Genomic DNA, 19,482 nt, shown 5'->3' with positions numbered 1-19,482 from the left:
ACAGTCCTGCATCCTAAACCCTATGAACCCCAGTCGGCCGGCATGGGCCAGCCGTGGGTTTTTCTTTGCTGTGCATAGGTACCCTGAGAAGGCAGTTTCAGCTGGGAATGGGGTTTGGAATCCGCCCAAAGGGGGCAGCTGGAAAAAGCTGTTAGAGAAGAAGGAGGGAAGAAGAAGAATCTAAATGCTGAGCTACCAGATGAAGCAGAGTTGGGGAAGGAGGTGAGGTGATAAAATAAAAGAAGAACAGGAGAATAAAAGTAGGGGACTGGGAAGAGAGATGGAGGAAAGAAGGAAAATTAGAAAAGTTTCAGATCAGGAGAAGCAGAAAAAAATAGAGCTGGGTATGTGACCAGACACTATTAGAGAAGGGAAGTAGAGGGAAATAAAAGCCACAAATGTACCGGAGAGAGAGTATCAATGGAAAAAACTGAAAGGAAATATAACTGGTGAAAAAGGAAATTGATCAAAAAGCTGTGTTAGATGAAAACAGATCCTGAAAACAGTAAATGAGAAGCCCACCCGCAAAGGACCTAACGTACATGAACAGAGAGAATGACTGTTTGAACATCTATTGAAGGAATACAGTTCAAAGGTGCCTAATGGACAAGTAAGGGACAAGTAGGTGTAGAAACCCTGCTTGTGGATAAGCTCAGTAAAAAGGGATAGAGCCACGGGAACATTGACACTAAAGAGCACTTCAAGCCAAAGAGAAGCAAAGAACAGGTCAGCAATAGTGAAGCTGGACTTACACAGCTAAGGAGAGGAAAAGTTGCTTCTTCTCTCAAGCGACAGAATATTGTTGAGTATTCTCTTTTGTTCTTGTTAATAACAACACATTTAATATTAGCTGCACAGTGTAGGGAAGAGTAGCATGTACAAGCTCGCAATGGTTAATGTGTTGGTAACTTATAGTTTATCATTATAAGAGGTAAGTACTTGGTAATGTTCTATGTTATTTATGCTCTTGGTACATTATTTGAGTTTTCCCTTATAACGTTCTAAAAATTTAAAATTCTCTTTTGTTTTGGTTTGCATCTGCCTCTCCTCACTGTTAGTATAACCCAGCCTAGCCTAGCTTCGTGTTCCCATTAGCCCTGTCTAGACAATGGGGAAAAAGGGTGTTTTTAAACCATGTTAGCTGACTCATGTTCACTAAAACAGGTTGAATCACACCTTAAATCTTTGTGTAGCAGCAGTTTAACACCTTTAAAGTCATGTTAGCTGATCATGTTTTAATCTAGATAGAGCCTATGCTAACATGATTTTATAAAGCAGCTTTTTTCATCATCTAGACTGACCCTTTCTCTCTCATTCTTTTTGTTTGAGAATTTCTGAGTATCCCACTTGTTGTAATACTATTGTTCGAGTTTTGATTTACCTGACAGAGGACAGACTACAGTGGCGGATCATGGGCCCCTGCTCAGGGGTCCTGGCCAATTTGGGGGCCCCCACAGGAGCACCAGAACCTGTATAGAAGTGAGGGGACCACCGGTGCTGGAACTATGGCCCCACCCCTGCTCCTCCTCTTCCCCCCAGGACACCCCCTGGCCAGGCATAAAGCTGGAGCCAGGCTGTGGTAAAAGCCTCCCGGAGAGCCTAGGCCGCTATGGGGAGCCCCAGACCCTCCACCTGAGAGCAGCCCCTAGCCCGTGTCCCTGCCCCCCTGGGACGAGCCACCCGGGGCAGATGGTGGGTCTGTGCATAAGCGTAGTTTGGGGAGGAGAATTGTGTTTTGTCAGGTGGCCGCAGGCCAGCTATGGCAGTGGCAGGGTCCTGGGAGGAGGAGCAGGGCTTGTCTCCATGGTGACTGTGTCAACAACCCTTGCATCATGTCTGCGCCTGGCCATGGCCCTGGCCCCTTTGCCTGGGTAAGGCTCCAAGGCTTGTGCAGATCCGCCACGGGCAGTTAGCGCAAGTTCTGGGCGGTCGTGGGCAGTGGGAGCTGGGGCACCGTCCAGAAGAGCCCGCAGGCCAGGATCAGTGCTGTAGCCCCAGGGAGGGCCATAGCCTGCACCGTGGGGAGCCTTGCTATGGGCTGGCCTGGGGCATACCCCGCTCTGGTGGCTCACGGTGGCAGAGGGGTGACTGAAGGGCTGGGGCTCCCCTGTTAAGCCAGCCCATCTCCCCCACAATGCCAGCAGCTCAGTTACCACTCCAGGCAGGGGGAGAGAGCCAGTGAGCCCAGGGAATTGGGTTCAGTGCATGCATCTTTGTGTATGTGTGTGTGTGTGCGCACATGCCCCCCCATGCATTCTCCACCATGCTGCCCCCACAAATATAGCAGTGAAATTATGCCTATGGGTCTGGGGCTCCCCAGAGGGGCCAGGGCTCCCTGGGCGGCTATTAGCATGATCCAGCTTCTGGACAGGCCAGGGGGTGGGGCCTCAGTGGGAAGGGGAGGAGCAGAGGGTGGGGCCGCATAGTGAGGAGGGTGTAGGGGACCCAAATGTTCTTTGTTTCCAGGGCCCCAATAAATCTTAATTTGCTTCTGACTACACTAGAACTGATTATATGCATACCAAAGGTGCATTGGGCAAAGAAGGGAAAACAATGTCAAATTCTTATTTTCAAAGATGACGAATGGCTTTGAAATCTAAATGAGCAAATATGTAGTTTTCATTTTACAAGCAGTCTTATTAATTATTGCCTCGCAGTAATGTTCTGTAAAATGTTAGATATGAGGACTCACTTTACAATATGACTACCGATAATTTAAATTATGGATCATTTGCAGGTTCTTTTAAAGAAGTTTGGATAATCAGGTGGTCTAGGATAACAGGCATTACAACTATATCTACCATAGAGACACTATCACCAGAGTTACTTGATTTAGACCAAATTTGATGAAGCTCAAGTTGAATAAATCTTGAAAAACACAAAGGTGGAATTCACTCTATCCCCAGCACCAAAGCTGTGTAAAGAGGCTTTATAAAGAGGAATTGTGTGGGGGATGGAATAGTCCATCAACCCATAGATAAGGCATTGGGCATTGCTCTGTCCCCTCCCAGTCCTTATTCCAGAACCTGAGCTTGAATAGGGACTGTGATCCCTGCACATCCTCCTATTGATGACTAATGGATTCACTTAGTTGCACATTTAGTGCCTATGTGTCAGCTCCTCCCAAGGTCTGCCTTTTAAAAACCCTCCTCCATGTTGGGCTTTTCAGGTCAGCTCTGCAACATACAGAGGATGTGCAGTTCTGCACAATGGTGGGGCTGTACAAAGTCTGTTCTGCACAATGGTAGGTGTGTTGCAGTGTGGGCCTTCCACAGCTCTTAGTCTGATAGGAGAATTTCACCCAGAAAGCACCGAGCTTATTGTGAAGACAAGATACTCTCACAAACATAGTTCTTCACTGTCTCCGTATTCGGATTGGATCAGGCTTCTTAGGAGAGTTTTTTGTCATGATGAATAACATGGTTCTAGCTGAAAAATGTGTATTTGCCAAAATTAATCCAATTGCTAAAGTTATTTGTTCTGACCTCCTAGGAAGGTGAGATGGCAAAGACACATGGGAGAGGAGAAGGTCACGAACATCCCAATGATTTGAGGGACAAATCTGGTTGGAGGAATTTTCTTTTATAGGATTTGTAGAACTTTAATTTAAAGTGTGTAAACTCTGATGGTTCTTTATCAACTTTAAGCAGTAAACATCTTTTTTCTGTGAGAAATGACTATAGACTCTGTTGGGAATTTGATACGGTAAAAGATTTGATTCATTTTGGGACCCTTGCATCAACTAGCTTTGGGGAAGCGATAGAATCTACTCTCCTAATCCAATCAGCCTTTGGTAAGACAACCTTTAAAATCCCCTTAAAAATCAGAAATTAATGGTAATATAAATATTGCTTTTAGTCTCACTTTCCATGTACTCTGTGTTATTATTTCAGTGTCACATCAGCCCTTAACATACATTTAAAGCTTGTCTGTTGAGAAGAGCTTTTTGACACTGCCCTTTTTGTTATTTCAACATCCACAAATGAAATATAATGTTTATGTGACTCTGGGATTTGCACTTGTTCACATGCTATGTATATACAAACACATTTGGTTTACAAGATGGAATGACCTCAGCCACCTCACGTTTAATCCCTGGTTCCATGTGTCGACACAAATCCTTCGACTTTAAGCATATTTTTCTCTGTAGGTTATTGCATTTTTTGTCATTTAGAAAAATACAAAGGAATAAAATAACAGAATCTTGTTATCCAAACTTCAACGTCAACCATCCCTTAGAGGCCACGTATTGTTCATTATTTATTCCAGTTTTCAAAATGCACCTATTGGAAGAGCCAATGATGCTATCTGTGGAGAGAACAGACATCATCCTGTCCAATAGTGCAACACAATGGGCCACATTTCACCCACTGGGTATAAGCAGGTATAACTCCATTGAAGACAAATGAACCTTACTTACCTATAACTAGAGTTCTCTGAAATGAGCCTGTGTATATTCACATTTCTGGGATCATGGTGCCTGCACATTAACTGCTGGAGTCTTCTGGAAAGCAGTATCCATTGGGTCCACTTGTCCTCTCCCTCCCAATCTCATCCTACAAGGCTCCTGAGGGGCAATCTTCAAAGCTGACATTGGCCTTATTCAGTGCCACCTTCATCGACTGGGCCTTAGGAGCCTCCCCTGTCAGTAGGGATGTGTGAAGCTGCCATCGTGTGGCTGGCAGTCCAGACAGAGCCCATGCGGGATGGGCATCTCCTCTTATCTTTTAAAAGAAAAACCTGGCTACCAGACAGGCTAACCAAAATCAAATTTGTCTCAAAATGGCATAGAAAGAGAGAAAAGAGAGGAAACTATGAGAAACACATCGAGGACATTGTGCAATCTGAGTTTGCGGCACCTTCGGTAGCTGGAAAGGAACTGAGGGGTGGACAGGACAGGATGGGGAGAGTGGCCCTAACAGACACTGCATTCCAGAAGATTCTGGATGCTCATGGTGCAGATGCCTTGATCTAGGGCTGGTTCTAGGAGTGGGTGAGCAGTGCCGGACCACCATGCCGCTTGGCTTTTTTCCCCCTCCACTCTGATTTGCAAGCCGTTTTTGCTTCACTGATGGTTAGCCATCCATTTTTTTCTCCCTCAGCTGACTGTCTGGCTTTTTTTGGGTGGGGGTGGGGGGGCATAAGGAGGGCACAGAAAACATTTGCTGCCCTGGCCAGTAAAATGGCTAGGGTGGCTCCTACTTTGATCTCACAAATGGGAATATTCAGTTGCCACTTGAAGAAGCTTGGTTGCACTTGCCTACACCAGTACTGAATTTGGGTCAATAATGCTTACAGTATACAGCACTTTTATTCTTCAAGGTGCTTTACAAACATTCATTGATACTCACAACACTCTGGAATTGCCAACCTCAGGGGTTCAAAAATCATGTCAGACCCCCCAAAAATCTCGAGAATGCCCCAAAATCATGATTTGTGTGTTTTAAAGATTATGTTCCGTTTTGGTCTTTTGATTTTTGTGTGTGTTTATGTGTTTGATAGTGTTGCCAACATGCCCACATTTATAAAGATGCTTTGGCTCCCATTGCAGGAGCTCTCACCCCCACAGCTGCCCAGCAATTAGTTTTGCCCTCCATCACCCCTCATTCTGTGCCTCCAGCTCTTCCCTCAATTCTGCCCCCACATCTGCCCAGCCACCATCAGTTCTGCCCCCATATTTGTTCTGCCCCACACAACCCAGCCTCACCTCTGCTCTTCCTACAGCCCCTGGAGTTCTTCACTCTCATCTCTCAGGCTTGGGGTGGGGCTGCAGCTGGTTGCCCTCTGCCCCTTCCCAGGCTGGGACCTGGTTTACACTTAAAAATTAGCTTGGCCTAGCTATGTTGCACAGGGCTGTTAAAAAATTTGCACCCTGTGTGACATAGTTAGGCCAACCTAATCCCTGACATAAACATGGCTGGGTCAATGGAAGAATTCATCCATCAACTTAGCTACCACCCCTCAGAGAGGTGAATTAATTACACATCTATGGAAAAATCCCTTCCATTGATGTAGGAAGTATCTATGTCACAGCGCTACAATGGCACAGCTGCACCACCACAGCTGTGCTGTTGTAGTGTAGACATGGCCTGGGTGTTGCAGAGAGGGATGGGGGGAGGAGCAGAAGAGCTATCCTGCTGCTCATAGACGGGGAGTGAAGGGGAGGGAGCAGGGCCTCCTTGAGCTGTCGGGCTCTTTCTGCTCCGTCCTCCCCTCCTGTGAGGCACCCACTCCTGAGGCAAGGGGGAGAGAGCTCTCCCTGCTTCCTGCACCAGTCCTCTCTGGTCCTCCTCAGTATGGCAAGTTGTGGGAGGCAACCAATCGGAGGGGGTTTTCCCAAGAGAGCTGAAATTCACAGGGGGCTGGAGCTTTCTGCATCATGGCCACTGGCTCAAGCCCCAGACAAACTCACGTGACACGTGAAGAAATTGAGACAGTTGGCAACCCTGACAGCCCCAAAACATATATAAGTTTTACTTTAAGTAAAATAAGTTTTATTTTACAGAGCGGGAGGTTCAGTTACTTGCTCAAGGCCACAGAATGAGTTAGAACTGAGATTAGAAACCAGGAATTCCTGGCTCTCTCTTCAGAGCCCACAGCACTAGACTGTCTTTCTCTAGCAAACTCCTGTGCGTAAGAAATTCAAAATCTGTCTGCCTCTTGTTTCATAGACTGTTATTCAAATACATAGTTAGTTTTTGGGAGGTTGAGATGAACTTGTAGAGTACCAATGTGAACTAGGGATAAGGTTGTAGGAGGGACTTGTCACCTAATAAATTGAGGGACTTTGTGTAGGAGGTCACTCTGCAGGCCTCTTGAGGTGGAATCCTGGCCCCACTGAAGTCAATAGCAAAATTCCCATTGACTTCAGTGGGGCGAGGATTTCACCCTTGGGGCCTGGTTTCTCTCTGCTCACACTATGTAGGGTAAGACAGACCCCATCTCCAGAAGGAAGAAAAGAGTCAGGGAAACTCTTCTGTGTGAGAGGAGGGAGTTTGAGTTCCTCACCTCGATGCACTGGACATGCCCAGAGGAGGCTGGGGCTGAACAGGGAGAGAGAAGGGAAAAGCTTCAGCCTAGACACGAGGAGACAAAGAAAAAGCAGGAAAGAGCACAAAAGAATACGCTCAATTAAAAGCTGCAGCAAGGAGCCCTTGAAATAGAAAGGGAGTGGCCATATCCACAAGAGCACAGAGAGTGAGAGCATACTGCCTTAAAGGGACCAGAGCAGCAGAAATAAATAAATACACCTCTATCCCGATACAACGCGACCCGATATAACACGAATTCGGATATAACGCGGTAAAGCAGCACTCCGGGGGTGGGGTGGGGGGAGCTGCGCACTCCAGGGAATCAAAGCAAGTTTGATATAACACAGTTTCACCTATAATGCGGTAAGATTTTTTGGCCTCCGAGGACAGCGTTATATCGGGGTAGAGGTGTAATAAAGACTCTGGAAATTAACAGGGACAATAGAGCTAATGGTTTCCATAGTGCCTCCCAAGTACTGTAACTTTACTGATAAATCAGCATGACCAAAATGTATATGGCATTCTGAGCAGCTTTGTGTGGCATCTGGACTTTAAAAGAAGAGTGAGGAATACTGATTTAATCTCCTCATACTCATTGTGGGAGACAAGGCAGGCAATATTCTGATGATGGCAGGCCTCACTCTGAATCAAAACAAGTATGAAACAGGAAAGAAAATTTTCTAGGCATATTTCACTGGAAGACCTGAGCTACCCCTGGAGAATAGGAAAAAAACAAAAACAACCCCCACCCCAAACAAAACCAAACCTGCAAAATCCAAGAGAGAGCAAAGGATAATGGATCAAAGGTAGCACAGTATATGGAAATTATATAAGAAGCCAAGAGAGTAAAATTACAATTTAATGCACCCAAGTTATGGCAGAATCCTTGACCCAGGAGAATACAGTTTTCATAAAGACTTTGGGATAGAAGAAGTAAATAGAAAATACTAAGAAAAAATCAAAAAAGGAGATGTCAGTAAAGATGGTCACAGGACTGCCAGGCCCTGATTGTGACTGCTGAGAATGAATCACAGAAAGAGGAAATTCCCACAGCAGACATGACAACAGAGCTGTCAGTGACTTGTCATGGCAAGGCTGAGGTGGGTGAAAAAGAGCCAGAGAAAGATGTCCATGACAGAAACAACTATAGGCCTGCAGATATTTGAGTGTGATACTGGCCAGAATATAATGCCACTTTTTCTGCTGCCACATCCTGTTGAGGAGCTACTCAATAAAGATGTTGAGGAACACTCAGTATTCTGGGACCAGCATTGTATTCAACAGCAAACATAACAAATTATCACATCAGTGTAGGAACTTTGATGACAATTACACAAACTGGATGAAGCTTGGAGTGGATGCACATGAAAAACCGATTGGCTGAATACAAATTAGAGTCTCCTCACAGTGCTTATTCAGACCTTACAGAAGTTTAGTTCGTAAGGGAGCTTGCAGACTGTTGTAGATGGCAGGAAGGATAGTTTTCAGTCATCTTCTCTTTGGGAGACAATGTTGTCAAGTTGCTATGGTCTGAGACTGAGAGTGGGAACTTCAGAACTCTTTGCTGCTGATTTGCTGTCTGACTGTAGGCAGCCTCAGTTTACTCATCTGTAAAAGCTGAGGATAATTTCTAACTCTCTGGACTGTTGTGAGGCTTAATTATTTAGGCCCGGATGTTTAAAGGTATTTAGGTATTGCTGCATTCAGCATCACAACACCTAATTGATTCAGGCAAGTGCCTAAATCCCTTTTGAAACTGAGATTTAGGCTCCTAGACCAATTGGGCATTGCAATGACAAGCACAGCAACACCTAAACATCTTTAAAAATCTGGGCCTTAGTATTTATGAAGAACTGCATTCATCAGGGGATCTTGAGCTATATAAACATATATTATCATTTAGGCTATTTCAAGATGAAAAGAAGCACTTAAGTGCTTGACAAACTGAGGTAGCAAATATATACAGGAATTGCTTCATTCACCACTGCAATGAAGCATCTGGGGTGAAATTTAACAACTGTTTAACAGAGCACAGCAATACTGCACAATAGCTTAGGACAGTAAGTAAACTATCAATTGAAACTACAGGTGTAATTTTATGTTGACAGATTAGCCATGTTGGAATCTAGTCAAGACATCCAGTGACTGACTAATTCTTCGTTCTGCCATAAAAATGATTGCTGAGCTGAAAAATGCTTACTCTTGCTGATGGAGCTTGTTACTGGGGCACAGCAACCAGATAGAACTTCAAGTATAAAGAAGAAGGTATTGGACACACTGTTAGAACCATCAAAGAGCAGCCAGTGGGCAACACTGACACACACAGCTGAGTGAAATCAAAAGATAATTGGAAAAAATGTAAAAGAAATCATCTGCATATTCCTTTTCTCTCTCGAGCACTGGATATTGTCATAGAATCATAGAATATCAGGGTTGGAAGGGACCTCAGAAGGTCATCTAGTCCAACCCCCTGCTCAAAGCAGGACCAATCCCCAGATAGATTTTTGCCCCAGCTCCCTAACTGGCCCCCTCAAGGAGTGAAGTCACAACCCTGTGTTTAGCAGGCCAATGTGCAAACCACTGAGCTATCCCTCCCCCCAAAAAAGATAAATGGCCTCCTCAAGGATTGAATGCACACTCCTAGGTTTAGCAGGCCAATGCTCAAACCACTGAACTATCCCTCCTCTATTTTACTGCTGTACCTGGCCTTGGCCTATATGTTAATATACCCCTGACTCTTATGAAATATGCTATTAACCTTCAGTGACAAGAGGTGGTCAGGATCTCAGTGTTACATCTCATTTAAAATATGGCACCTCCAGCAGTACAGTGCTCCCTAACATAGAGAGAGCTAGTCCAGTGCTGACTGACTCAGAGGGACGAGTGCTGCCTACTGAATCACTAGTATCCCTTCCTGCAGTATTCTTAGTTCCTAGGAGATTTCCCATCTAAGTGCTCACCTGACCCAATTCTTTTTAGCTTTTGATAAGTGACAGGCTCACAGCACAGGCTGATTTGACTGCAGGGCTTATGTACTCTACACATTTTTCACAGGGCCTGTTTTAGATATACACTGCGGCAAAGGGCATTACATTTAATGGAGTAGCCAAAGTGCTACTGTGGGTGCTTTGGGGCTGGAGCACTCACTAGCCACCCGCCGATCAGCTGTTCAGTGGGCCCCATCAATCAACTTCTCCTGCGCCCCCCCTGCCTCCTGCCCACTGTCGATCAGCTGTTTGGCAGCAGGCAGGCGGTGGGGGGAGGGGGAGGAGCAGGGGTGGGAAGAGGCAGAATGAGGGTGTGACCTTGGGGGAAAGGGCAGAGTGGGGGTGGGGCCTCAGGGCTGAGCAGAGGTGGAGCACCCTCAGGGAAAGCTGAAAGTTGGCACCTGTGGGAGCAGTATTAGGGTTTTTTCATGGCTGGATGACGGGGCAGCTTGCACTCTGTAGAGGGAAACTTGGAGCATTGGCTCCGGCTCTATGCTAGCTGTTTGGCTGGCACTCTTCTCTTCACTGCACTCCAGGTTGCAAACGGAGAGCACAGGCTTTTCTAAGCTGGCTAGTGAAAGTATGAACTATTTTTATGTGCCTATATCTCAAGAGTTGTACCCAGTTTCAGAGAGATTTTCAAAATTACTGATTGTTCAGAGCTTTCCTCTTTAGTTTTCACACTTTCCTAACCTAATGGTTGACCACTCCACCTAGCACTGCAAGAGGTGGGTGCTTGTTACTTTCACTCTTTTACTTCCCACGCTGACAGCTTGCACGGGGAACTAAAGCAGCCATTTAAATTCAGTGTACTCTGCACACTAGCTCAGGAACCTGTCGAGTAAGCATTCTGGCCCAGGAACTGCAGTTATTGTGATGTTTGCTTTCTCTCAGATTTTGTAATCCAGATACCATAATTCTGACCTTGTGCATTTCCTGAGGGCTCATGTAACAAACTGTTGAAGCAAAAATAACAGTCATTAATGGGGAAGTAAAACTGCAGTTACTTTAAGGCATTTTAAGAATTCATAGATATTTTAGTACACTAGTCCATAGAAAGAACAGGAGTACTTGTGGCACCTTAGAGACTAACAAATTTATTAGAGCATAAGCTTTCGTGGACTACAGCCCACTTCTTCGGATGCATATAGAGTGGAATAAATATTGAGGAGATATATATACACACATACAGAGAGCATGAACAGGTGGGAGTTGTCTTACCAACTCTGAGAGGCCAATTAAGTAAGAGAAAAAAAACTTTTGAAGTGATAATCAAGATAGCCCAGTACAGACAGTTTGATAAGAAGTGTGAGAATACTTACAAGGGGAGATAGATTCAATGTTTGTCTAGACACAATCAACTCAGGATTGAATAAGGACTGGGAATGGCTGAGCCATTACAAACATTGAATCTATCTCCCCTTGTAAGTATTCTCACACCTCTTATCAAACTGTCTGTACTGGGCTATCTTGATTATCACTTCAAAAGTTTTTTTTCTCTTACTTAATTGGCCTCTCAGAGTTGGTAAAACAACTCCCACCTGTTCATGCTCTCTGTATGTGTGTATATATATCTCCTCAATATTTATTCCACTCTATATGCATCCGAAGAAGTGGGCTGTAGTCCACGAAAGCTTATGCTCTAATAAATTTGTTAGTCTCTAAGGTGCCACAAGTACTCCTGTTCTTTTTGCGGATACAGACTAACAGGGCTGCTACTCTGAAACTAGTCCATAGAAGTTACCCTTATCCAAGTTCAGCTAAATACCCTCAAGTAGCAGGGAAGATTCTATTCTGGGAGCTTTGTCTTAGTAAAGTCCAAAATGTTTCAGTGGTTTGCACAAAGACTGCAGAAGATATCAAAGGCAGTGGAGCTGGACATTCCTATTGAGCTGGGAGCCCCAGCTGTGGACAAGCTGAGCAGGGACTTTCTGCTCCACCTGAAAGTTGCGGTAGCTCTCTCTGTGTCATGGTGTGCGGGTATGTCTGTAGAAGATCTCAAAGGGTGCAGCCAGTGGATCTGTAACTACACAGTTCCACTGGCCATAACTTCAGAAGAGAAGGGGAGTGTAGGGGCTACATATACTGCTGCAGGTATTGAGGCGTCAGTAGCAGCTGCGGAGTGAATCTGCAGGTGTTGAGTGAGGGGTTGGGTTACAGCCTACACAAAGACCCTGGATCAAAGTATTGTACAGAACTCTGGCTTTGCACAGGGATCAAGATTTGTCCCTTAGAATTAGTTATTATTTTATTTCATTGGGTGCATAACATCAGATTTTATCTTGATTCGGACCTTAATAATCCTTATTTAGCTTGAAAGTTAATAATAAAAGAAAAATAGCTGTAGCTAGAGTTCATTGCAGAAAGGATATTTTGCAGAACCACCCTTTTTGGATACTTATACATTAGCATGTATGACCTTGAACTGAAATAGACACCGATAAATGACTAACTTCCTTTCACGAGGTCCCAAAAGTTCATAGTCCTTGAGTTTCTTAGCAATGTCTCCATAGTTAATGATAGCTCAGTCTTTCTTTGATAAATCCAGGCCACAGCATACATGAACACATCCTTAAGCACTAGAACATGGATAGAAATCAAGTTGCCTGGAAGCAAACCAGAAAATACAGTAATGAACACTGCAAAATATTATTCTATAGTAATAAAACCTTATTAAAAATCTTAATGACTAAATTCTTGGTGTTGATTTACAAAGTTATGAGCCTTTGAAACTCTCAAACTGACTATATTAGCAAAAAATCTACCAAGCTCCTAAAATGTGCAGGGTTAGCATATATTACTAATTTAGCTGAATTTCCTCTTCAGGTTTTTATACTGAGTCCATCATGCTGGTATCAGAGCACTAACTGAGAAGCGCAGTGAAATATATTGCTATGAATGGTCAGGGAAATGTGTGGCTAAGGGAAGGGCTCTAGGCCAGGGGTTCTTGCAACAAAATTTTTGATAGCCTCAGAGTGTGGCCCCCAACTCTCACTGGTGGCCACACTGACACTTTTTTTCCTAAAATACTTAATTAACTTTAGGAAAAACAATTAAATATGCACAGATACACTGCCAAATCATTGTAATGTATATCGGTTGGGTTTTTTGGCAGACTCAATAACAAAAATAATGCTGCCTCCCCCTTTAGCCCCATCCAGGGCTTAGTGGGTCCTGGGGCTTGCTGTGAAAAGTGATATTTGTTAATATCACAGCACACTTAGTAGCTACCTGGGAGGCTATGATAAGTGATATTAACAAACATACAAGTATCACTCTTCACAGATAGCTAGTAAGTCTGCTGTGAAAAGTGATATTTGCATGTTTGTTAATATCACTTTTCTCAGCAAGCCCCAGGACCCATTAAGCCCTTGATGGGGAGGCAGCAGGGGCCAGAGGCGATGGTGGGATGGATGCGGGGCCGGGGAGGCAGTGGGGGCCTGGGGCGATGGGAGTGGGTGATGAGCCCCACTGTTGCCTGGCCATCCCTGATCACTGCCCAGGAGGCTGTTGTGGCCGCACGAAAAAGCCCCGGTGGCCGCATGCAGCCAGGATGGCTGCATTTGAGAAATGTTGATCGAATGTGTAGTTTTCAGAAGAAATTCTAAGGCAAATGGATTTTTCAAAGCTTGATTAATATTAAAGGAGATTTTCAGATCAAATTTGGGATAGAATTTATGTTTTATAAACATACTTAAAACAAAATAAAAACCCTAAATTCACCAGAAATGTTTCCATGCAAGTTGTCTTTTAAATGGTACCAGCTGTTTGAAAAAAAAGATATTTGTCTACAATATTTAGCACTCTTACATTGCAACATTATGGTAGTGCATGAGAATATGAGAGTGAAAATTATTAGAAACAAACTGGAAACTAAGTAATGTCTTTCACTGTCCAGGTTCACAGACATGTGAAGAGTCTACAAACATCAGAAACAGTAAAATGTAAGTTTGATTTTCAAAACTTCTTTGACTTTTAATAATCTAAATACTAGACTGTTCTTGGTTATGTAGCAGCATGCAAGCCTTCCTCCTTCCTTTCTACCCCTGTGCAGGGATAAAAACAAACCTGGTCTCCAGTTAGCAAAGTCTACGGAAGTCTAGCACTGGTAGCCATGCTAGAGTCACCAGAGAGAGTAGGGAAGGACCCTGCAGGTGGGCGAGCATACTGAATTCAGTAAGAAAGGTCAATAGATCTCTTTCCCATGGTGCACACACTGCCAATGGCATCAGCTCAGGCCCAATGGGCCAGATTTAGAAATGATGTTCATGCAAAGTGGTATAAGATAGACCCTCTTGTACACAGGTGCAAGAGGGTCTAACTTGTACTTAGACCGACTTTCATCTACTCTACTGTTATGTACGGGAACTTAAATCAGTATACATTACATGCAAGGAAGCCAGAAAAAGGTGCAAGCCAAAACAGAATGGAGGTTCGCAGCTTCTGCTCCTCAGTGTGTAAATCACACCAATTTAATATATTATATTTTTTTTGTCGGTAGAGCATGTGTAAATAGATTTAAGGGAGTATAAGTTACTGTAAAGGGGATGTGAACACCACCATTTTATACATCCACTCTGAATTTAACCCAGTGCTTCTTGAAGTGGCTAACCTGTATGCAGCCCTCCTCACACATCTCTCTCTAATATGGTCAGTGGCTTACAGCCATAATCTTGCCCATAGGTATTATTAGTAACCAAGATAGAAACTGCTTTCTAAAGAATATGATTTTGAACCTGAACGTTTCCCTTTAAATCTCTTTTACTGAATCTTATTGTAAAATCTGGTTTACATTTCTAATGAAAATGCTAATTAGAACGTAGCTTTTCCTAACTTGTCTGAGACATACTTTTAATGTGAAGCAGAGAAGTTTGCCTTTCTACTGCAAGACCAGAGTAGTGTTCATCCATTTATGCAGTGCTTCTTGGGAAACAGACCTTTATTTTGCAAACAAATTCATTATAAATGAAAAATCCATGTTTAAAGACAGGCCATTTTCTATACCGTAGCTTCCTTCTACTCTGAGGAATGGCAACATTGTTGCAAAAAGGGTCAGTCAGGGCAGGAAAGAGTAACAGATTTCTGAACAAAGAAAAAGGTACTGGCAGAGTCTATTTTTTCCCTCCACAAAAAAAAAAAAAGACTTTTCCAGGGAAATTCTGAAAAGAATACTTTCACTTCCGTGAGCCATCCCTGATCTCTGGAAAATTATCAACATTCTGTTTCCATTCAAAGCAACTCCATCTTCCACCTGCCTTGTAACCAGAGAGCACTAAGGCACTTCTTGTTCTGGTGGATTCCTCTTGACTTTTGAATGCAACTTCGGAAGTGAGCCAGCGTGGGTTGGAAGTGGGAGGTAGACGCTTTTAGCAGCTGTTCCTGAGTCAGAGAACAATTTTAATTGTCTTGAGTCAGTTAGTAAAGTTACTTTTTCTGAAGCAATGAAAGAGTAGCATAAAGGGACTTTGCAAAGTCCAGTTTGTGAATTAAGTGGATTTATCTTTAGTTTGTACAGTTAATAAAGTCTGTGAATAAAAATTATTGACCTCAGAAATAGGTTTTTCTGCACAGTAACAGAGTCTTCCAACAAATCTGGGGAAAGAGGACTCTGTCTTATATAGAGAGCCAAATCTGTACATTGCTCAATATTTCTTAGGAACTCAGAGGACAAGTAAGATACTGGCAAACTAAACTTCTGTAAGCTCTGACTAAGACCAACAGCTCTGTGAGGAGACTCTAATTTGTATCCAGCCAATCAGTGTTTCATGTGCATCCAATCCAGGCGTGAACCTGTTTACATAACTGGCATCAAAGTTCCTATACTGACGTGATAATTTGTTAAGTTTGCTGGTGAATACAATCCTGGTCCCAGAATACACTCTTCATTACCTGACAATTTAGGGATAATTTTGAGGAATCCCCAAGAAGCCTAGACTCAGTCCAAAAGCCTGAGGTGGGGCATATATAGGGCTGATCTAGAGAACATAAGAATGGCATACAGGGTCAGACCAAAGGTCCATCTAGCTCTGTATCCTGTCTTCCAACAGCGGCCAATGCCAGGTGCCCCAGAGGGAATGAATAGAACAGACAATCACCAAGTGATCCATCCCCTGCTGCCTACTCCCAGCATCTGGCAAACAGAGGCTAGGGACACCATCCCTGCCCATCTTGGCTAATAGTCATTGATGGACCTATCCTCCACGAGGCTAGATGCTTTTAAGATATACTACAAAAACTTGAAAATGTCTTGGACTTACTACCTGCCTGCGTGCCTTTAAAGATACATCTTTAAAAGGTTTCAGGACTTCAATTACCAAAATAGCACAGTTACTTCTCTTTAATAGTTCCTTTTTCACAGGAAACATTTACCATTCCAACATCTGCCATCTGAATAAGGTTAGTGGAAAAAGTAGCCTATTACAGTCCTAGAATATAAACAGTTAAATATGGTAACTAGTCAGGCCTAGCCCTAGCCCAAATGGCACACTAGGCAAGGAGCATCTTCGGTGCCTCCCCCCTCCATTTGTTAAACTTTTAAATACCTTATTTTTTATTGCGTTTTTTGCCCATTTCATGACCTTGATGTATGATTTGCATGCATGATTTATCCCTGTCATATAAGACAATAAATATGCACGCTAGGATCTTTAAATCTGTATTTATTCATGCCGTATATAAGCAAATAAAAATAAAATAGTTTCCTCTAAGCTTATAGAAACTTTTTAATTTTAAGTGTAAGCAGAGTCAGGATGAGCTCTATCCTGACATCTGGTGATGAATTATGGTGCGTGTGGAAAAGAACTTTAGGGGCTGATCTTGTTTGCATAGGCACACCCACCCCACCTAGCATGAGCCCACGGCAGCCCAAAATGGTCACTTTGGCAGCTGTAGGATCCCCAGTTTCTCTATTATTGGGGCAGGAGGAATAAAGTGTTGTTATCCTGATTACGTGAATCAAGGACAATGAAACTGTTTTATGACAGAGGGTCTCACCATCACCTAAGTAGCACTCACTAGACAAGGGACATGGGTTCCAAAAGCCAGTGAATTGAAAGAGGTTGGGGACAGGTATGTGTATCTGGTGGAATGGGCCCCTTTGAGGGCCTGGAACACCAATTGCACTACCTCCTCTCTCCACTGTTGAATAGCAGAGCTAATTTTGCTTCCATTAGAAGTCTAGCTAGAGGTTGCTGAGCTGAATTCACTTTGGGCCAATGGTGCACTAGCACTGGGGCTCCCCTACTAAAAGCTGAAATTGCTAAGAGCTGAAATCACTAAAAGAGCTAAAATTGCTGAGCTGAGATCAGAGTGCTGTGTTAACTAGTTGGGGAGCCTAAAGATATATTGCTAAGCAGCTGGCAGAGTGGAGCAGTTTGCGAGATGGTTGGAGCCCTCCATGGAACAGTGAGCAGAGCTGAGCAGTTTGCGGGGGCAGCTGGAGCAGTTCATGGGACAGCTGGTGGAGTGGAGTGGCTGGCAGAGCCGAGCAGTTTGTGAGACGGTTGGACCGGCCCACAGAACAGCGAGCGGAGCGGAGCGGAGAGGAGCGGCACAGCGCGGTGCGGCTGGTAGAGCGGAGCTATTTGTGGTGAAGGCTGCAGCAGAACTCCACAGAGAGGTGGGATAGTCGGCCTCGGACCATGTAAGGTGCCCCTTAACACCCCGTGTGCCCCCCTCCCCATTTACACCCAGGCTGGGGGAGTAAAACTCTGCAGATAAACTTTTGAACTCTGGGGCGGCACTGACCAGGGACAGAGACTTTTGGGTTCTTGGACTTTGGGGTGATTGGACTTAAGACCCTGAGGGGAAAAGGACACTGCCAAACTTACTTGGAGGTGGGTCTTTTGCTTATGGTTTGTGTTATGAATTCTGTTTGTAGTGTTTCCCCAACATAATGCCACATTGTTTCCCTCCTTTATTAAAAGGCTTTTGCTACACTCAGAATCCGTGCTTGTGAGAGGGGAAGTATTGCCTCCTATAGGTGCCCGGGAGGTGGTATGTAATTGTCCCAGGTCACTGGGTGGGGGCTCGAACCGGTTTTGCATTGTGTTATTGAAACAGAACCCCTAGATAGTGAACCCGGCCCTTGTTGCTGCCAACTCAGAGGGGCAGAAGGGTTACATACGAATAACTGAAATGTCTGAAAACACAAGTACATTTTCGCAATTACACAGTAAAACAAGGTTCACAGTATCGCAGCTGGGCTCTCACTTACCTTCAGTTCGTTCTTATATCTCACTGACTGACTGGTGATGTCCTGCCCCTTATATACCCTTGAGGAAATGGCTAACAACATTCTAGGTGGTTCGAGGAAAATGTAGTTCTCAAAAGTCTGGAAGGTCCCATGAGATTCTACAAAGGTCCAGAACATTCTAGGAGGTTAGTGAAAAATGAATCCACATATGGAATACCTGAAACATTTTACGTCAAACATTCTATTTTCCCTTTTGTCACTAACAACAAAAACAGCACCCTGAACCTGGTGCCCCCAAACAGGGCCATCCCTAGCTATTCTGGGGCCCTACACAGCCCCCCCGCAGGGGAGGGATGTGGGGCCCCAGGGCACTGCGGGGAGGGCGGGGCTGGCTTGGGAGGCAGGGGGGAACCTCCTCCCAGCACTCACCGGCCCTGCTGCAGTCTTCAGGGGCGGGAAGAGGCGGGGCGGGAAGAGGCGGGGCAGGGCGGAGATTTTGGGAAAGGGGGGGAGTGGGGCCGGGACTGGGGCAGAGCAGGGGCAGGAAGAGGCGGGGCTGGGGTGAAGCATGGCTGGGGCCATGGGGAAGAGGTGGAGCAGTGGCTAGAGCAGCACTCAGCTGCGCAGGGCACCAGGAAATTTGGTGCCCCAAATTTCCTGGTGCCCTATGCAGCTGCGAACTTTGCGCATGGGTAAGGACTGTCCTGACCCCAAGCCCAGCACCCCAGGCAGTCGCCTGGGTCGCCTTGCCTGTAAATCCGGCCCTATAAGTAGTAATTACTGCTACTATTAATAATTCTAATGCAAAGAAATCATTGTCCATCCAGTCATTAGTAATCATTGCCATATCTGTTATACAGCTGAGGCAATTTATTTTCACCGAAAGTGTGTTTTGCACATACTATTCCTGAGCCTGCATCCATTAAAGTCAATGGGAATTTTGCCATTGATTTCAATAGGTGCAGGATTAGGGCTGAGGTTTAAAACAAAATAAGTTATTTTATAATAAAAAAAAACTTCCAGATATGAATATCTAAGGTGACCATCTTGATTAGCCAAGAGATGACAGCACATATGTATAGAGTAAGCTTATGAAGGTAATAAAATATAGTGCATAAATGACCAACTGATTAATGCATCTGTTATGTGCATTATGGAGAGCATGGATATGCAAATAGCGGCCACTACAGACCAGAGTGCATCAGGATCCCAGTTCTATTTCTAGCACAACTATTATTTAGGAGGATTCATAAAAGTGATGTATAATGTT

The 19,482-nt window shown here is 44.3% G+C and overlaps 1 long non-coding RNA gene across 1 annotated transcript in view; it reads right to left on the bottom strand.

The window, feature by feature from the left end:
• Positions 1-18,366, bottom strand: part of LOC128833076 (uncharacterized) — a 35,939-nt gene extending 17,573 nt beyond the window's left edge. The window contains exon 1 of the long non-coding RNA XR_008444107.1: positions 18,234-18,366. This is a non-coding gene — a long non-coding RNA (uncharacterized LOC128833076). The remainder of the gene's footprint in view (positions 1-18,233) is intronic.
• Between the last annotated feature and the right edge of the window lie 1,116 nt (positions 18,367-19,482).

The sequence above is a fragment of the Malaclemys terrapin genome, chromosome 2 (genome assembly GCF_027887155.1).
Source record: "Malaclemys terrapin pileata isolate rMalTer1 chromosome 2, rMalTer1.hap1, whole genome shotgun sequence".
In the NCBI taxonomy this organism is placed as follows: Eukaryota; Metazoa; Chordata; order Testudines; family Emydidae; genus Malaclemys; species Malaclemys terrapin.
The sequence above is the reverse complement of the archived record's forward strand: the minus strand, read 5'-3'. Positions and strand labels throughout refer to the sequence as shown.